This window comes from Lissotriton helveticus, chromosome 6 (assembly GCF_964261635.1).
Source record: "Lissotriton helveticus chromosome 6, aLisHel1.1, whole genome shotgun sequence".
NCBI lineage: Eukaryota > Metazoa > Chordata > Amphibia > Caudata > Salamandridae > Lissotriton > Lissotriton helveticus.
In genome coordinates, this window is record NC_136067.1 from 1739034934 (window position 1) to 1739053305 (window position 18372).

Consider the following 18372-nt stretch of genomic DNA (forward strand, 5'->3'; position numbering starts at 1 on the left):
AAAACGCAAATTTAATTTTGTTTGAACATTTCCTAGATATAAATTTGAATTCATAAAATGCATCTCCAGTCCTGCGATAAAGACATTGATAAAACTGCATACCACTTAAACAAGCAGCACTTAGACAAGCTTTGCCAAAGCTAATCTTTTTGACGCTCTCAAGCTAGCACTCATAAAAAGCAACAAAAATGTTAGAGATCTCTTTGTGTAGGATGCATGGATGAAATAAAGGTTTTAGGACCAGATATACTGAGGATTGTTTTGGTGACATATCATAGAAAAAGAACAGGCTTTGAGAATGCACCATGCAATTTTGCTATGTGTTAAACTTTTTTTTCCCCCGACTGAATCTGAATTGTAGTTAGAAGGGACGATCCTCCCTTGGGGTTTGGGTATGAATGAAGTTAGGGGCCTTGTTAGAGGTCGAGAATGATGTTCTGCTTGTTTTGGCCCTTTACATGCCTTATGTAGCACATTACCAATTAGTATTTTACCTAGCTTATAGAATCCACCAGTAAAGCTGTCCGCCTGTGGAGAGTTGTTATAAGGTAGATCAGTGATGACCACAACATTCCATTACCTTGATTCATCTCCCTGCAGTAGGTATCTCTGCCTGAGACATGTTGGACTAAATTTTCAGAATGGCCCTCCTGGAGACACATCAGTGTAGACTTAGCCTGTAAGGTAAATAGAAAGTTGAGATTGAGCTTTGCTTTCTCCACTTACTTGTGCTTGTAGTAAGTAGGCTCTTGACCACAGGCATGGGGGAGGTTCTTGATGTTTTGATGGAGGCTCGCAGTTTGACACACATCATTAGTCCACTCACAAGAACCTTTCCCATTGCCCAAAGAGTCTGTGCAGTGAGACCAACTCCACCTTGTCTACCAGGTAGGTTTTTATGCGTCACTCAGTCTTCCCTATTTAACCAGGAGTTAGCATCCATTCCATGCAACTTTAGCGGGTCTGTGACAAGGCCACATTCCAATGTCAATAGCCATGTAGTGGGGGCCATGTGTGTGTGAGAGGAAAGTGAAATCAGGCTCATTGGGTGGAAAAGTCTCCAAACATACACTATTATAGAATAGTGTATGTTTGGAGACTTTTCCATCATCAACTTGTCATTGACTTTGCTTCTGTCAAGGGCACCTGTTCTACTTATTAACCTCTAGTAAGCTTGTGTATCGAACCAAAATTTCATGAAGTCTGGAAATAAAGACTAGAAAAGAGTTCTAAAAGAGCTGGGTATTTACATTGATCCTACTAATAAAACATTAATAAGGATAGACAGTTTCACAAATTTGAAACTCTGTTCCAGGTCTGTCCATGTTTTCCAGATAGAGTATGCCAATGATATTATTATCAAGATGGCCACATCACATGTCATGTGGAGACACCAGTTTTGGCAGATATATGTTACAATCTCTGTCCAGTTTGCTTTGGAGACAAATTTGATATTTGTGTGAATGTGATATTAGTATGCTTGGAAGTGAGGTAAGATAGCATCTTCTTAACAACATAGTTTTACAAAATATGAGTGTGAGAGGACCATAATGTGTACGGGGATCTGAACTTTAGTACTCATAAACTAAGGATTCCCAAACGTATGTAGGTATTACATACATTTATGTCTGGGATGTGTATGTAGTGTGGTAGAACACTTGTAAGGCTATCAAGAATAGGAATAAACTGTGGGGGTAGTGAGTTACTCGGGTGGGTGTAATACAACAGATGGTGATGAAGAGAAGAAGTGAAAAGAGGGTGAGGAAAGCAATTTGGTGCCTTGTTTAGGGTCTGATAGATGGGATACTCCATCACAAATGTGGTAGATGGCCTATCTACTATAATATATATTAAGTGCACTGCAGCCCAGGGCATTCGTTGAAGGGAAATCTACCACATTTTGTAAGAGAATCCCATCCGTCAAACTCTAAATAGGGCCTTATGGGCCCTATTCACAAAGCCATTTTAGAGTAAGTAAAGTAACACTCTTCAGTACTATTTTAGGCACTGTTACATCTCTGTGTGAAGTAGCTCCAAAACATTTAAAATATGAATAAAAGGGGAATATTCAAGGAGTATGTATATACAATTTGTCAAAAAAGAAAGGAATGTGCCTGCTATGTACTTTTTCTAATAGGGAGATAGTTGCTTCAGGGCAAGTCACAAAGGCATGTAAGAGTACTTAAAATAGTGCTCCTGTTGAGCTGCTTCCTATTGCTTTTATGAACCAGAGCCATGGAATCTACAGGGAATGAAACATCAGAGATACAACTAGGAGAAAGGACCTAGAGGAGGATCCTGGTGCAGGGGTTTGACCTTGGACTGCGGGTTCAACATCGGAACAGCTATTGTAGCAGTGCAATATGAGTGTGTTTAGAGTTGGAGCCAAAGGTAAGGTACCATTGATTTCTTTGTTCTAAAACCACTAGTACTTATGAGGTTTGAATGTTCCTTTCTTAATGTGGTCTGTAAAGGACTTTGTCAGGGAAGCTAAGAAATGACTTGTTGAAATAATGTTGTCTCTAGTGCTTCACAGGTTTCTGCAGTTTATTGAAAAGAAAGGCAGTCAGTCACAAGATTTTGAGAGCCAGGAATGTATGTGATCTTGAAAGTCAAGTATTGTCAAAAGAGGCCCATCTGGCTTGCATTCTATTTGAGAACTTGTAAGTTATGATGATCAGTCTGTTAGACCTAGCTTTTACAGCAGGTTTATCCCCAGATTATTGGCTTTGTGGCCTCCGGTTTCTGACCTGTTATTCGTTGTATGACTCTGGGCACTTTACCACTGCTGATCAGTGCTAAAGTGTATATGCTCTCCCTGTAAATTGTATGTATGGACTGGTGTTTCCATAACTGGCTGATTTGATTTCTAGTCAGTCGCTAGTACAGTGCACTGTATGTGCCCAGGGACTTTAAATCAAATGCTTCTAGTGGGTCTGCAGCACTGATTGGGTGACCCCCATAAGCAGCTTGTAAATGTAACTCAGGCCTGCCATTGCAGTGCCTGTGTACAGTCTAATATTGCTATGTCGAATTGGCAAGTGTAGCCACTTGCCAGGTCCTAACCTTCCCTTTTCTTATGCATGTTTGTCCCCACTAAGGTAGGCCCAAGGTACCCCTGTGGTCAAGGTGCAGTTTATGTGAAAGGGAGGACATGCCCTGGTGTGTGTGGCATGTCCTGATAGTGAAATACTGATAATTTTGTTTTTCACTATTGCAAGGCTACCTGTTCCCATAGGATAAAATGGGGAGTTTAAATATAACATCTTATAAGCCTAACTACCCCTGGGAACAAGGTAGGAATATTACGTTTAGTATGCCTGAACTCAGAAAGTTAAAATGCATCTTTTAATGAGTGTGATTTTTACATTTTGTGTTTGAAAATACCACTTTTAGAAAGTAGGTATTTTCTTGCTTAGCCGTCCATTATGCCTCTGCTAGGATGTGTTTTGACTGTCTGGCTTAGGAGTGACAGGGGCTGGGGATGTGCAGTACCTTCAGAGAGTCTGGATGAGTGACCGCTAGGCTGAAAAGGCCTGGCCTGCATTTGGAGTGGTGGGAGGAGTAGTACCTTCAACTGAATAGGGCTGTGCCTGCCTTCCACAATGATTGCTTCGTCCCCCTTTGGTGTCTCTGGAGCCAGGGCTAACACAGACAATGGAGGTTGTTGTGTACTTGCAAAGTGCCCCCAGAACTGGTTCGGACTGGGCTCAGAGCCCTGGGCCAGGAGAGAACAAAGAGATTTGCTGTATAAAAAGAGGGGCCCAGACCCCAGACATTTAGATCACTGCTGAAATAAGGAACCTGTCAGAAAGATGAACTGGAGGAGGAGTACTGCCCCTGTGCTGTGTGCCGTTGGGGTTGGCCTGCAGTGGTTGTTTCTGTCTTTGGCAGGTAAAGGACTGAACTGTGCTTTCATCATCCTGCTGTTAGAGTTCTCTCCAAGGGCATGAAGTAGAGCTTGCCTCCTGTTGGAAGTCTTAGGGTTAGAAAAGTCTTCAAAGACCACTTCCGGCTATCAAGAGAAACCTTTGCTAAGGAGAAGCTGTGGGGGAATACTGCACCTGTGCTGTTTGTTGACTGGGTTTGGCCTGCAGTGGCTACTTGCTGCCAAGGAAAGGAGAAAGGACTTTGTTGTTTTCTGTGTCCCCTACTTGAAGAAGATCTCCAAGGACTTGAAACTGAACTTGCTTGCAGTTCTGAAGTCTCAGGGATACAAAGACTTCACCACCAGTGCTCCTGAACTTCCTTGCTGGGAGTTCTGACTTGCTAAGAAGTGCCTGCAGTTGTTTTGGACCTCTGGAGGCTCATTGCCACTGGGAGCTTGTAAAAGTAATGCAACTTCTAGAGGCACAACGCATCCGCACCTGTTTCTGATGCATCACCGAAAAAATGGTCACAGCGCCTGCCTTGCGGCTCGAGAAATTGCTGCACTCCGCATCGAGTGCATCGATCTCTGAAGTCCGAGATCACCACACTGATTCTGACACAATGCCTGCTGTGCAGTTGCAAGAACCCACGCATTCTCATGGATCATTGCATCGCAATGAGGCGCCAAGTCTGTCGCATTGTTGGGGGACAGAGTAAGAAACCGATGCATAACCTCCCAACACAGTAAGAAACCAATGCATCACCTCCTCTCTGGTAAGGAACCAACACATCACCTCCCCTGCTCAGCAGTAAGGAACCAACGCATCACCTCCCCTGGAGGAAGGAATTGACGCATCAACTTCCCTGAGTGTAAGGAACCAACGCATCACCTTCCCTGTGACCCTTTTTGTTTGTGAGTACGACACAGCCAAGGTACTTTGTGTAAAAAGTGTTGCACTGCAATTTGCTATTGACAGAACTGTTTTTGCCTTCTAAGGATTATATTTTGATGAATGTATTGTGGATTTTTGTCATTTTGGTCTTGTTTAGTTTAGATAAAGATTACATATTTTTCTAAACTGGTGTGTGTCCGTTTGTAGTATTTTCACTGTATTACTGTATGTGTTCACAAATGCTTTACACACTCCCTCAGAGATAAGCCTGTCTCCTCGTGCCAAGTTACCAAGGGGGTGAGCAGGACTTATTTTAGAAATGTATCACCCTTACCCTGGCTAGAAGCAAGTATCCCTATTTGGACAAAGTTACCAATCACTGCCAACTAGAGACCCCCATTTCTAACAAGTTCCAAGAGTTATTGGATGTAGAACTCAAAACAGAAAATGGCTTTATTCTTGGAAAACCTCCATCATAGCAAGGTGTTCCATCTCCAGAACAGGCTAATTTAATTCTGATTTAGTGAATTTGCTGGACTGGATGTTCTCCATTTTCATTGTGTTGGAAGATCTTCTCTAAGAAGATGGTCTGAGGCATTTGTTTCCAAAACAAATGGTTTGGAACAACCTGGTCGCCATAAAACGAGAGCTTCAATTATTACTTTTAGATACTCAAATACCTGAGAAGCTGCAGGAGTCCATTGACATCCTTTGCTTTTCTTTAACTAATCAAAACATGGGGGGGGGCATATTCTCAAGGACTTATCGCCGCATTATCAGCACTTTTCTGTCGCTAATGCAGCAATATTTTTATCGATATATTCAGAAGCTGTCGCTAACAGCCATTAGCGACACTTTTTTTGTGAAAACGTCAATGTAAAAGATCGCGACTTCTGTTAGCGATTATTATCGCTAATGACATGCAAGGAAGGCGTTCCCGTGCAAATTCTGCCATTAACCCAACATCTCTATATTCACAAGGGGATACCTTAAGTCCAGAGGACCATAAAAAATGGCTCTAACTGCAACTAGAGGCAGTTTTTTAAGACTAAAAAACATCTGATCTTAAAATGGAGATAACCATTAGGGCCTCATTTCAGCAGGCTTTTTTGCTGGACCGTGCTGCAAGTAATGTTGCTGCGCTGCCCTGCTACAGAATTACAGGGCAGGACTGCACACCATCAATAAGATAGTGTGCATTCCTGGACCTCACTCATGAAAAGCGTTGCAGCGCTGCAAAAAGACAGTGTTGCAACACTTTTCAAAACCCCCTTCTTGCGACACCACAGATGCGCTGTATTCACTGGACAGGGCTCCATGATGCAAGTAATGACAGCTATGTCTGGAATCCTGACATATCTGTCTGCGCTAAAGTCACGCATTGCTGCAGTCGTGTCACAACCATGACACAACTCCAGCAATGCATGGTGCCAGTCTATCCCTGTGGTGCTGCGTCACCCTTACATCTGCGATCAGGCAGGCGTAAGGTACTGACGCGGTGCCATCCATGAGGGATGCCCTCTGTCGGCACAGTTGGATATCCATTGTTTGCATTTTGGTGCTGCAGTGTCATCGTCTGTAAGCGTAGGCGTAGTGGTAGTGCTGAGGGAGTTGACAAGACGTACTTCTGTGGCTTTGGTCCATCTGCGATGTGTGCGATGATGGTGGTGGTGTATCGTGAGCATGGTGAAGACATGATGTATACAATTATGGTTGGTCCAGGAGAGTCTGGTGGTGTGGCTGTAGGTGAAGGTCCAGCTGGCATAGGATAGGTGCTCGACCTTGTGTCCTGCTTTGTTGCTTGCTGCTGTGACTAGCTGCTTGACTCTGATGTTGTTGAGCTTCCTCAGGAGGTGGTGTTGTTCTGTTTACTGGGGTTGTCCATGTGGAATTTGAGTCCGTCGAGTAGGATGTCATCTGTGGAGGGTAGAGCCTGGTATGCATTGAGGTCTACAATGGTATCGGCGAATGCAGGTCAAGGGCCCATGGGGCCTGCAGATGAGTGTGCCGCAGAGGATCGTTTTGGAGTTGGTCCAGATATGGAAGTTGTGGAGTTCCAGGGTCACCGTTGGGTTATTAGAGTGCGTTGTCAGTCGGAGTGTGCTTCTGTAGGTGATGTCAATGACTCCTCCTTTACGGTCAGGGTGATCCTTGCGGGTGATTTAGTAGCTGTAAGTGATGGCGATGCCCGGTCCTGAACAGAGGTTGTCCCTGGCATGCGTTGTGGCATCCAGGTTTGATGGCGAAGAGGGTGCTGACGTAGTAGCAGTGGAGTGTCCGAGAGGAAGGGGGCTTGGTGCTGAGCTCATTCCAGGGGCAGGAAGACACAGACGGGCTTGCCTATGGCTTGCCTTTGGCATGGGAGACATCCACTACAACGCAGGCACTACATCGTTACACCGTTACAACGCAAACCCAACAATGCAGGTGCCTTTACATCGCATTCCATTACAAAGAATTGTGAGGTCAGTAATAAGATATTTTTTAGTTTCAGGGTGTGTATTGGTTTTGGTTGTTGGAGATGAAATTTGGGGTGTATTATGTGGTAAAATATGAAAATTGGGGTGTCTGTTGGGGTAAATTATGAAAATTGGGGTGTGTTTTGGTGTAAATTATGAAAATTGGGGTGTGTGTTAGGGTCAATTATGAACATTGGGGTGTTTATGGGGGTAAATTATGAAAATTGGGGTGTGTTTGGGTGTTAATTATGAAAATTGGAGTGGAATTTGGGGGCTCCAAAGGTATTCCTGGGTTCGCGGTTGGGTGTGGGTTGCAAAGGTTAGTTTTGGGTTGCACTTACTGAAGTGGGAAAAGTGGTATTTATGTCTCCGCTATGCAACACCTACTCTACTGTTGCAATGTGCCTGGTATTATTATGCATTGGAATAGGATGCAATGTTATGGCATGCTTCGATAATAAGTACATGCCTTTGGCAGCTGAGTGGTACGTCCGCTGTGCATGGGCGCATAGCGGCGGCCATTGAGAAGTGCTGGGGTATGGCTGGACAGCTGTGAGGTGGTAAACGCTGGAAAGATCAAAGGATGGGGCGTGGACACGAGGATGTGTGTTTGAGCGGGTAGTGGAAACATTTTAATGAGGGAAGTTTAACCTCGAAGCCCGGTCCTGTGTCTTCGTAGCTCCTGCCCTCCTGAGTCTGCTTCCAGGATAAAGAAGTTGTCAGCCAGGCTCCCAAATATACAACAATTAACCCCTTATAACATATTCACATCAAAACTGTCCCACACAGAGATTAACACCTTTCTATAGAAATATACAATTATTATGATTTATTTTCGAAAATATTCATCTATTTCATTCAGTTGATATTCAATAACTTTTCAACAAGTACATACACATTTAATTCAATGTGACTCCAATATTCATTTGATACAGAGGAGTCCCAAGCATAGACAAAGCAGTCTGCTTAATCAAGGTACATGTCTCAACAACAATAAAAAAAAATATATATATACAAGCAACAACCACAAGAAACAATAACAAAGAAAATAATTATCAAACAAAAACAATTTAATAAAGACAATAGATAACAATTATAAACAACATGGACAATCTAAACAATACAATTGCGCCGACGCGCGTTTCTGAATTCCATGTACCATCCTTCATCAGGGCGCTGATGGTATATTCAATATTTTAGAAAGCCTGATACATTTATGTCATTTGACAAGGAATTTGACAGTTATTTTTGAGGCTTCGACAGCAAAATCCAATAATATCTGTGGGAACAGATATAGCACCATTAAATCCTTCAATCAATAATTTTAAACAATTAAACATAAGTTAATGATTACATAAGACCAAAATATAACTGCAGACTGAGAGATACAATGCAGTGCAATGAAACACAAGACGTGCTGAAAGGCAAGATAAACCAACCGTCACCACATCTAAACCAGAAAAATAATAGTCACCAAGTGCAAAGAGCTGGCTTGTGAACATAGACAAGACCTAGTATACCCAGAAGTAATATATACAGAAATGCTAGACTCTACATACTTATTGCAGCTAACCACCTGGAAGATGAAAACTATCCAGGGAAAGAATCGTACCCTTCGTGCTATCTTACTTGGGTTCAACGTTTTACAGCATCATAAAATGAGACTCGAAATATCCTATGTAGAGAAAATTCAGACATGGGATAAATATTGAATTCTGTTGTGTGCAAAGAAAGCAAAGTGTAGATAAATAAAGCCATCTGCCTACTTAATCAGTTGGTATAGAACACGTGTCGATACGTGTTCTCATGATGGAGTACTCCGGTCTTGGAAAGGAGAAGGGCTACAGGCAGAAACAAAAGAACACAAAGACTCAAGATTCGATCTAAAGGCTATTTACAAGAGTTCTATAAGGACCAAGATGACACATACTTATAATGAAAGATATCAATATATATGTCCGAAGTTGGAAGTATTGTGAGTTTAACTGCACAGTCAGGGTGGACACACTAGTCTCCAGCGATAACTAAATACGAGTACAGAAACAAATAAGGATAATAAAAAGTCGCTAAGTTTCCCCTTATTATACTCTCGGACAAAGCAGCTAAACGTCCTATGAGACTTACTTCTATTGCACGGCATCAAGTGTGTATCTTAGTTTAACTTGATCATGTCCAGACAGTCTGATACATGTTGTGCTGCAATCGCTCCTCTACCTCAGCTAGATTGAAGAGATCTAAAAAAATGACATAGAACTGCAGTAAGGAACATAGACATATGGATCCAGCACCACAGACAGGAAAAACTTCCTGACCAAAGTCTATTAAGTTAAATTAAAATACCCTTTAAAAGGATCATCGTGTATAACTTGAAGTGCTAAAATGGTCTATGCCCCATAGTTACAAAAACATAAGGAGGTCACAAAATGCGACAAGCGAACCTAACAAAGACCATGATGTCATCAGTAGACTTAATAGAATAGCACCTGAGTCCAAGATCAAAACACTTACGTGTTCAAATTCCTCTGCAGTCACAGTCCCGCCATACCTCTCGTACTCTGTAGATACCCGAGGCTAAGAGTACCGGGCGAGGAATCTCTTTATATATAGTCCTAGAGCCATCCTCGTCGTCGCGCAGAAAATTCAATTAGAATCACCTGGGCAGAACGAATAACCTAGTCTGTCAGTATCAATTTTTTGGCGGCAATTAAGCGCCACCATATTGAGATTCCAGAGAATAAAAACATAGACAAGGGCTGTCAAAAAGGTGTATATAACCTAATGTGCCTCAGATGGCAGCCATCTTAGAAAGGATTTCAGGGAAAATGTAAAAACTCCCCAAGAGTATATTTAAGATGGAGTATGTGCTTAAAGTTCAAGAAAAGATTTCAGGACAATGTAAAATCTCCCCAAGAGAATATTTAAGATGGAATATGTGCTTAAACTTCAAGAACTCAAAAGCACATATGGAAAAACCATAATTATAAATAGGTACTAAACAGAACAAAATACTCGCAAAAACATACATGCCCATACTGATCGTAAAAGATTACCAAACCACTCGGGATTGCAGAAATAAACTTTACATATTTGCATTCTCTCAGGGAATATATTCGTTCAGGCCTGTCTCAGTGGTCTGGAGGGTGTATATCCAAAAGACTTCTCTTTTACGTCTCAAAGCATCAGTATTACCATCTTTGGGTGTATGTACTCATTCCAGTATCAACCATTGTAGGTCATTTATGGAATGTTGGTTTTCTAACCAATGTCAGACTAATGGTGCTCCAATACGTTTATTGTTTATGGCAGATTTATGTTAACTAAATCTGACTCGCATTTCTCTGCTGGTGTCTCCTACGTACCCCTTGCCACAAGGGCAAAGGATAAGATAGATCAAATTTGCAGTCCTGCAGTTAGTCATTTCTTTAAACAGAAAGGTCTTATTCCCCCATTAAAGCTTGACGTTGTTTTCTCGAAGTCACAGGCATGACAGCCGCCACATCTATGGGTACCTATGATGTGGTAAGTTCCAGTGATGGAACGTTGAACCATTTCATTCTTATCCGGTATATTAGATTTAACCAGAACATTCCTAAGATTCCTATTCCTGCGGACGGCAAAAATGTGTTTGGGTATAGTCTTTGTCTGGTTACCGGAATTGAGAATATGCTAGGAAGAGTTGATTGCTTGACGCAATTTGTTGTTAAAATTAGAGTGCCAAGTGACACATAACAAACTCTCTTGAGTTTATTTAGGCTTGGATTGTAACAGAGTGTCACGATGTCGTGGTGAGCCTCAACAAGGCCTACCAGTGCAAGGGGTTCACCCTTCTCTGCAAAAGTCCTCAGACCAATAGGAAGAATTTGGCACAGAAACTGGAATAGAAAATACAAAATGTATTAAACCTCATGAGATGGAACTACATTCACACAACACCCTTTGGCAATGTATGAAGTAGCACACTGAATGAAGGAGCTTGGTCCTTTCATACCCACACAGGGGCTCAAAAGAAGGCGGTACAAGTACAAGAAGTAGGTTTTAGGTACATATAAGGTCATACAGAAAATGCACAGTCAACAAGTGGGAGGAGCTAACAGTTGCTAATTCTGGTGAACACATCCTGACATTTACAGACTAGGGACAGCTGCAAGCTCAACTGACCATGTGCGAAGCAGAAGAGGCTAAATATAACCTGTCTCTAGGCAGATTTTAAGAGCAGACAACAGCAAGGTAGGACAGAGCACATGGCACGCACGTGGTGGCACATGTCAAACAAGATGGCTGCCTGAAATACAAAATGGATTCCACAAAACGGACAAGATAACTTCTAAATACAGGATGGCTTCTGCTAATGCTAACCCAATTGCTGCAAAATTACAACAGATGCCCCTTTTAGCATTAGCTGAAGACATTCGCTCATCTGGGGTAATCTAGCTATGCATCCTGTACATCGATGCTCATCAGTGCAGTGACTACTTTATTTAGCATTTGTTGGGCTTTCATTTCTGCAATATTTCTCTTGGCAGGTGTACAAGCAGTGATGCAAATGAAGCACAGCATGGGACCACATTGTATACATATACAGCATGTAAATAGTATCAACAGTAATAAAGAGTGTCCACATCCAGGTCGAGAACGTCCATGTACCAGTCTGTTGGTGAATCTCTGCAGCAATCTTATGCAGTTTAGAGATTGCATCATATACTGAAGGCGAGTGATCCGGTATAAAGACACAACAACTGCTACCGATGATGTGACATGCACCACCTCGATCAGCCAAAATCACATCAAGCACCATACGATTCTGGAGTGCTACAATCCTCGCAACTTGCAGCTCTTCTGTAATGTTCCCAAGTGCCATTGCTGTCTGATTGGTGACAGCTTCCACAATACGAGTCAATCTCCTTATTTTTCTACTGTTCAATGCAGCACCCACGAAAAAGAATAAGCCTAAGTTAAAGTCTACATATTGTTGCAAAGCGGTGTCAGTTTGGTCAACTTCATCCATACCTATTGTCCTCCTATTTCTGTTCTTGGAAATGTCATTGTACAGTATATAGTCCCTATGATACGATGTAGGTGCCAGAAACACAGGGGGCAAAAGAAAGGACACGTAGCAGATCCCAGACCAGCCCACAGGTAGTTGGTAGTATCCCTTATTACCGCAAACAAAGTATGTATTATGCGATGAAATAAAGCTGCTATAATTGGTACCTTCAATTGTCAGAATTACAGTACATTCACTTCTCCCCACTGGAATTCTCCCAACACTACTAATACATAAGTCTGCTTTAGCTCTTGCCACTGAAATTACAAAAGGTCCATTGTTCTTCATAGTCCTTGTATTTGTGAACACATGTCGTATGGAAATATTGTCAGGTTGGTACTCCCCCATTCCCATTTTGTTTCTCTAGCTTGAGGGTACCCATTCTCATCAGGATAACATTCTTTATTATGGTGATAATTAATCTGTCCTACTGTCATTTCTGTAATGTTGGCCCTTTCAGGGGCAAACAAGAGCGCAAACCATGCTTGACATGAACCATTATGAGAGAATGGAAGAGCAATGAAAGGTGTACCTCCTTTCTTTTGGTGCATAGGTATCATCCCACACACCCAACAGTTGGTAGTATTCGTGGCATTATGTGTATGATGCAACATCTGGATGAATGTATTATTCAGGTAGGATTGTCGATGCTTCTGCTCATGGTAGGGAAGCATAAAGTAGTGGTGCTCAACTGGTACTTGAGTAGTGGCGATCAAAAGCTCTCGAACAGGAGCCACTTTCTCAACATACCAGGTAATTGCTGCCATAACCACCATAAGCACCAACAACCCCTACAGCACAAATTATTTTCTTAGTGCAGATCTTAGCAATTTTTGATCTCTCAGCAGACATGCTCACTTCGTCGTCAACAAAAAAAAACAACCGTTGGAGCTCTTATCCCTGGGCAGCCGTTGATTTCTTCACCGAAGGTCAAGACGGGTGTCACTTTGTAGTACTGATACCCTCCCTTGCCACATCGGCACTCCGTTTCACCAACCCAGGGCAATAGCTTAACCAGTCCTTTTTGACAATGCAGGCTCTTTCCGTGGTCTCAATTGGTATCGTGATACTTCAGAAATCGTGTGGTCCGGGAAGACTTCCTCAGATTCGTCAGATGGCTTGGTTCTTCTCTGTATCCAGGATCTTTCAATGATCGGTCAGCACAGCAGGTTCCACCAAGGTATGCGACTCACGTTTGCAGTGTGTGCTATGAATCCAATTCTTTATGTTTGTCACTCGAACTGCTGTCCTCGTAGCCAAAAGCACTTGCTCTGGTCCTCCCCACCTCGGCTCCAAGCTGCTCGACCTCTCAAATATTCTGACCATAACCTGGTCTCCAGGCTGGAGATCATGGGCCTCACCTGTAGATCTGTCAGGAAGAGCTTCTCGAACCTGTTGATGAAAAGAGATCAAACTGTTGGTTAACTGTGCCAAATAATCATTCATCAGAACACAAGGTACATCATGTATGGGGCGTGGCTTAGGAACTCCCCAAATGTTCATCGGTCTCCCAAACACCCCTTCATATGGTGTAAGTCCAGATCGTGAATGTGGTACCGATCTTATGGACAACAATGCCAGAGGTAGTGCATCCGGCCATTTCAGAGACATGGAAGCCAGTAGTTTCGCTAATTTCAGTTTCAAAGTAGTGTTGTACCTCTCAACTAATCCTGCTGATTGTGGGTGGAAGACTGCAGGGAATTTCTGCTTGATCCCTAATCCTTTCAGGACATATTCAACAACTTGCCCAATAAAATGAGGTCCGTTGTCACTCCACAAAAGTTTGCAAACACCATATCTAGGGAAAAACTCCTTTAGAAGCACCTTCGCTAGTGAGAGCTGTATTATCCTTTGTAGGGTATGACTCTATCCATTTACTGAAGGCACATACCATCACTAGGACATACTTTAAGTTATTGTAGCGTTCAAGTTGGATGTAATCCATCTGCATAACTTCAAAATGTACAGTCGGTGTAGCAAACCCTCCTGTAGGAGTCCGTGTCCCTTTTCCAGGATTATACTGCCAACAGATCAAGCAAGACTATACTACTCTTTTAGCTGTGCTGGCAATTTCAGGATGCTCCCAAACTTGCGTAAGCAATTTAGTTATTGCTAGAGCTCCAACATGTGCCAGCCAATGTGCCATTTGAACCATAGTTTGTAAATAGGCTGCAGGCAATTTCCACGTATTCATTTCTTTGTTACGCCAACAACCCTCATCGTCTAATATTCCTTCTTTAGACCATTGCTCAAGCTCTTTCATAGAGGCAGATCTCTGTATATCCAATACTTCCTCTCTAACGTCATATCAACGCTCAGCTTGAGACTTCACTACGTACATGGAAGTAGTGTTTCGCTGCATCGCAGTTTCACGAGCTACGCGATCTGCAAAGGCATTGCCTTGTCCTATTTCGTAAATGATTTTCTTGTGTGCGCTACACTTCATAATAGCAACTTTCTTTGGGTATGTAAGTGCAGTGAAGAGATTATCTACTAATTCTCCGTGCATTATCTGCATCCCGTGGGATGTAAGAAAGCCTCTTTCCTTCCAGAGTAGGCCAAAATCATGAATCACTCAAAAAGCGTAGCGGCTATCCGTGTAAATGTTCACACACAAGTCAGTCCTAAGTTCACACGCTCGTGTCAAAGCTATTAGTTCAGCTGCTTGAGCTGACTTCTGTGGTATGCGAGCTGCTTCCACTACTGTCTCAAGCGTGGTGATTGCATAAGCAGCTGAAGTCGTGCCATCTGGTAACTTCAGACAGGACCCATCACCCCATTGTTCCCCATCTACATCTGGAAGGGGCGTATCTTGCAAATCGATGTGACCCTTTGTCTGTTCCTCAGTAAGGAATATACAATCATGAGGTTCCTTTGACTGAGACTGAGTAGCAGGATATGGCAACAAAATGGCTGGGATCAGTGTCGCGCACCTCTTTGAGGTAATATGAGGTGCTAACAGTGTCAATTCGTATCCTGTCAAACGAGCACTAGTTAAGTGTTGTGTCTTAGTCTGATTCAAAAGGGCCTCTACGGCATGGGGTACTAGCCCCAACAGTTTTTGTGTCAAGACTATCCCTTCACTATGATGTATGGACACAGCTGTTGCTGCAACTGAACAGAAGCATCCAGGCAACGCATGAGCAACAGGATCAAGAACTGCAGAAAAATATGCACAGGGACGCTGCTTATCACCATGTGTCTGTACTAAAACTGACAATGCACATCCATCTTTCTCGTGTACATAGAGTGTAAAAGCCTTCGTGTAATCTTGTGTGCCTAAAACTGGTGCAGAGCAGAGAGCTTGTCTTAACTGACGAAAAGCATTTTGACATTCATCTGTCCATGGAAGGGGAATCGGAGTGTTCTTAGTCAAAAGTGCTAGCAGAGGTTTAACAATGTGTGAAAAACCCAATATCCATTGCCTACAAAACGAAGTCAAACCAATAAATGCACGGACATCTTTCTGTGTAGAAGGTACTGGGGTGTCTAAAATTGCTTGAATGCGATCTGGTGTCAATGCAATGCCCTCCTTAGACAGAAGGTGTCCTAAACAGGTTACCTTCGGTCTACAATATTGCAATTTCTTTCGTGATACTTTATGATGGTGTGTAGCAAGAAAAGAAAGCAAAGACAAAGTACACTCTTCACATAGTTCAGGCGTATAGGCTGCCAACAAGATGTCATCGACATTTTGTATGAGAGCCACTCCTTCAGGCAAAGTAAAGTAATCAATCTGTCTCTTCAATGCTTGACTGTAAATACTAGGACTCTCAGTATAGCCTTGAGGAACTCTAAAAAATCTATATGATTGATTATTCAAAGTGAAACCGAACAAATATCGACTTTCAGGATGAATAGGGATCAAAAAGAAAGCGTTCTTCAAGTCTTTAACAGAGAATGTAGTTGCTGTCGGAGGAACCAAGGTAAATAGTGTCGTTATGTCCAAAACCACAGGGTAGTGCGGTACTACAATCTTGTTTACTTCTCTCAAGTCAATGATAAATCTATAAATCTTAGTGTCAGTATCTTTTTTCAAAATGGGAAGAATCGGACTATTGCAAACATTGTAAGGAACTTCTTCCACAACCCTCACTTTGTAAGCGCTAGGACATCCTCAGGGTAACTATCGCGCTCTATAAATCATCTTTCCATTCCATTCCAATCAAATCGTGAACAATGCGTGTAAGTGCTTCCTCTCCTTCTTTAGAAATTTTATACTGAGGCAGTCTTGGCAAAGAAGCACCCTCCTTGACACTAATATGCACTGGCGGAATAACCATTTGCCCTATATCGGTGTATGAAGTAGCCCACAAAGTACTAGGGAGTGAGGCTAGTACCAATCACAGGGTAGTTGTCATTCAAAATCACCCGTACTCCTTCCGGAGAACATCGTATCGTAGCCCTGAAATATTTAAGCATATCAAGACCCACAATATTGTCTGGTGTGTTTGGAGAAAGCAAAAACGGACATGGAGCAGTAAACTTATCAACATGGAATGCGAGTGGTTGTGACAATTGGCTAAGGGAAGGTGTTCCATCAAAACCTATCGATGTAATGGTTAAGCCAGACAGAGAGCCCTTGGAACCAATTGTTTAGACAAGGTGCTACGAGTAGCTCCTGTATCAACCAGAAACTGATCAGTAGAACCCAAAACATGTGCTGTAACATAGGGACCCCTCTGATCTACTGGAACTTCAACTGATTCCTTACCCCATCCTAGGCAATCCTATGCATAAGCAGCATCTTGAAAATCAGACGACACATAGTCGGGCAATTGATATTGGTTCCTTCTATCAAAAGTGTTAAACCCATCCTGCCCACATGTATTTGCATCAAACCTAGCACAATCATTCGTGCTTCCTCTAGGCCCTGAATATCCTAAGCGATTTCTCATTTGTCCCCGACCACGTGGGCACTGCTGGGCACGCAGTACTGGACAATCAGAAAGCCAATGTCCAAATTTCTTGCAGTACGCACACTGATCAACAGACAAATTCGAACGAGTATAAGAAGGAAAAGACGAACCATAAGATCCACGTCCGCCTCTAATATTACCTCTAGAAGGTGGTCCATAAGCTTGAGCTAACATAACCTTCGTTTTTAACTCTTTAGCCTTTTTATCCTCATTACCTTTAGCTTCTAATTCTTGTTGCTCATTATACTGAGCCATGGTTAAGCGAGAAACCGGAGTAGAGGTAGTCCATGACCTCTCACTGGCCTTTAGGCGACTAGGTATTCCTGGCAAAAGGTTTGCGACATATTTATCGACAAACAGATGCCTACCCATGTCATCTGTTAATGACTGCCCACTAAAATCGTGGAATGCCTCTTCAAAGCATGGAAAGAAATCTGAAACTGATTCATCTGCCTTTTGCTTACACGACGCTAATACAGTCCAATCTATCTTTTTAGGGGGAATAATCGTCTTTAACTTAACTAATATAGCTGCCGGAAGATTTAAAATTAACTGACACGGTTTCTGTGCAGGTTCTCTATCTCCATCTAACTGCTCTAAATCTTTCCATAATGCTCTAAATGTCGCACAGTCATCAACTTTACACACAGTTCTCCACATATCAGGCGGTAATATTAGTCCAAAAAACAAATCAATATCAGGCAAAGTCATAGTACAAGAACTAATGGCACCCTCAACTTCCTCATAAAAGGCTGCTGGATTTTTTCGCCGATCAGGCAATTCATTTTTAAGGGTCATAACATCTGCTCTATTCCAAGGAGTGTAAACCCAATTATAAATAAAATACCCTTTAGCATCTACAGAAGTCTTATCATCATTTGTACCCGTTCCTTTAGGAGGAACATATAAAGGCGCGGCTTCCCGCATGGGTTTCACATTAATTACAACATTCTTATCGGTTTCAAGAATAGAAGTTCGTGCCATGCTGATCTGAGATGTTGGTGCAGCTGCGTCTGCTGCCTTTTTCTCCTCTCGCAAATGGGCTGCTTCAACACGCAGTTTAACCAAGCGTCTGATCGTGTCACCACCTGGGAGAAGACAAATAGACCGTCACGTAATTGTTTACAATCAGCTGCTACATCATCGGGCTCCATTTCTACCGAATGTTTCCAAAATTGTTCAATAAT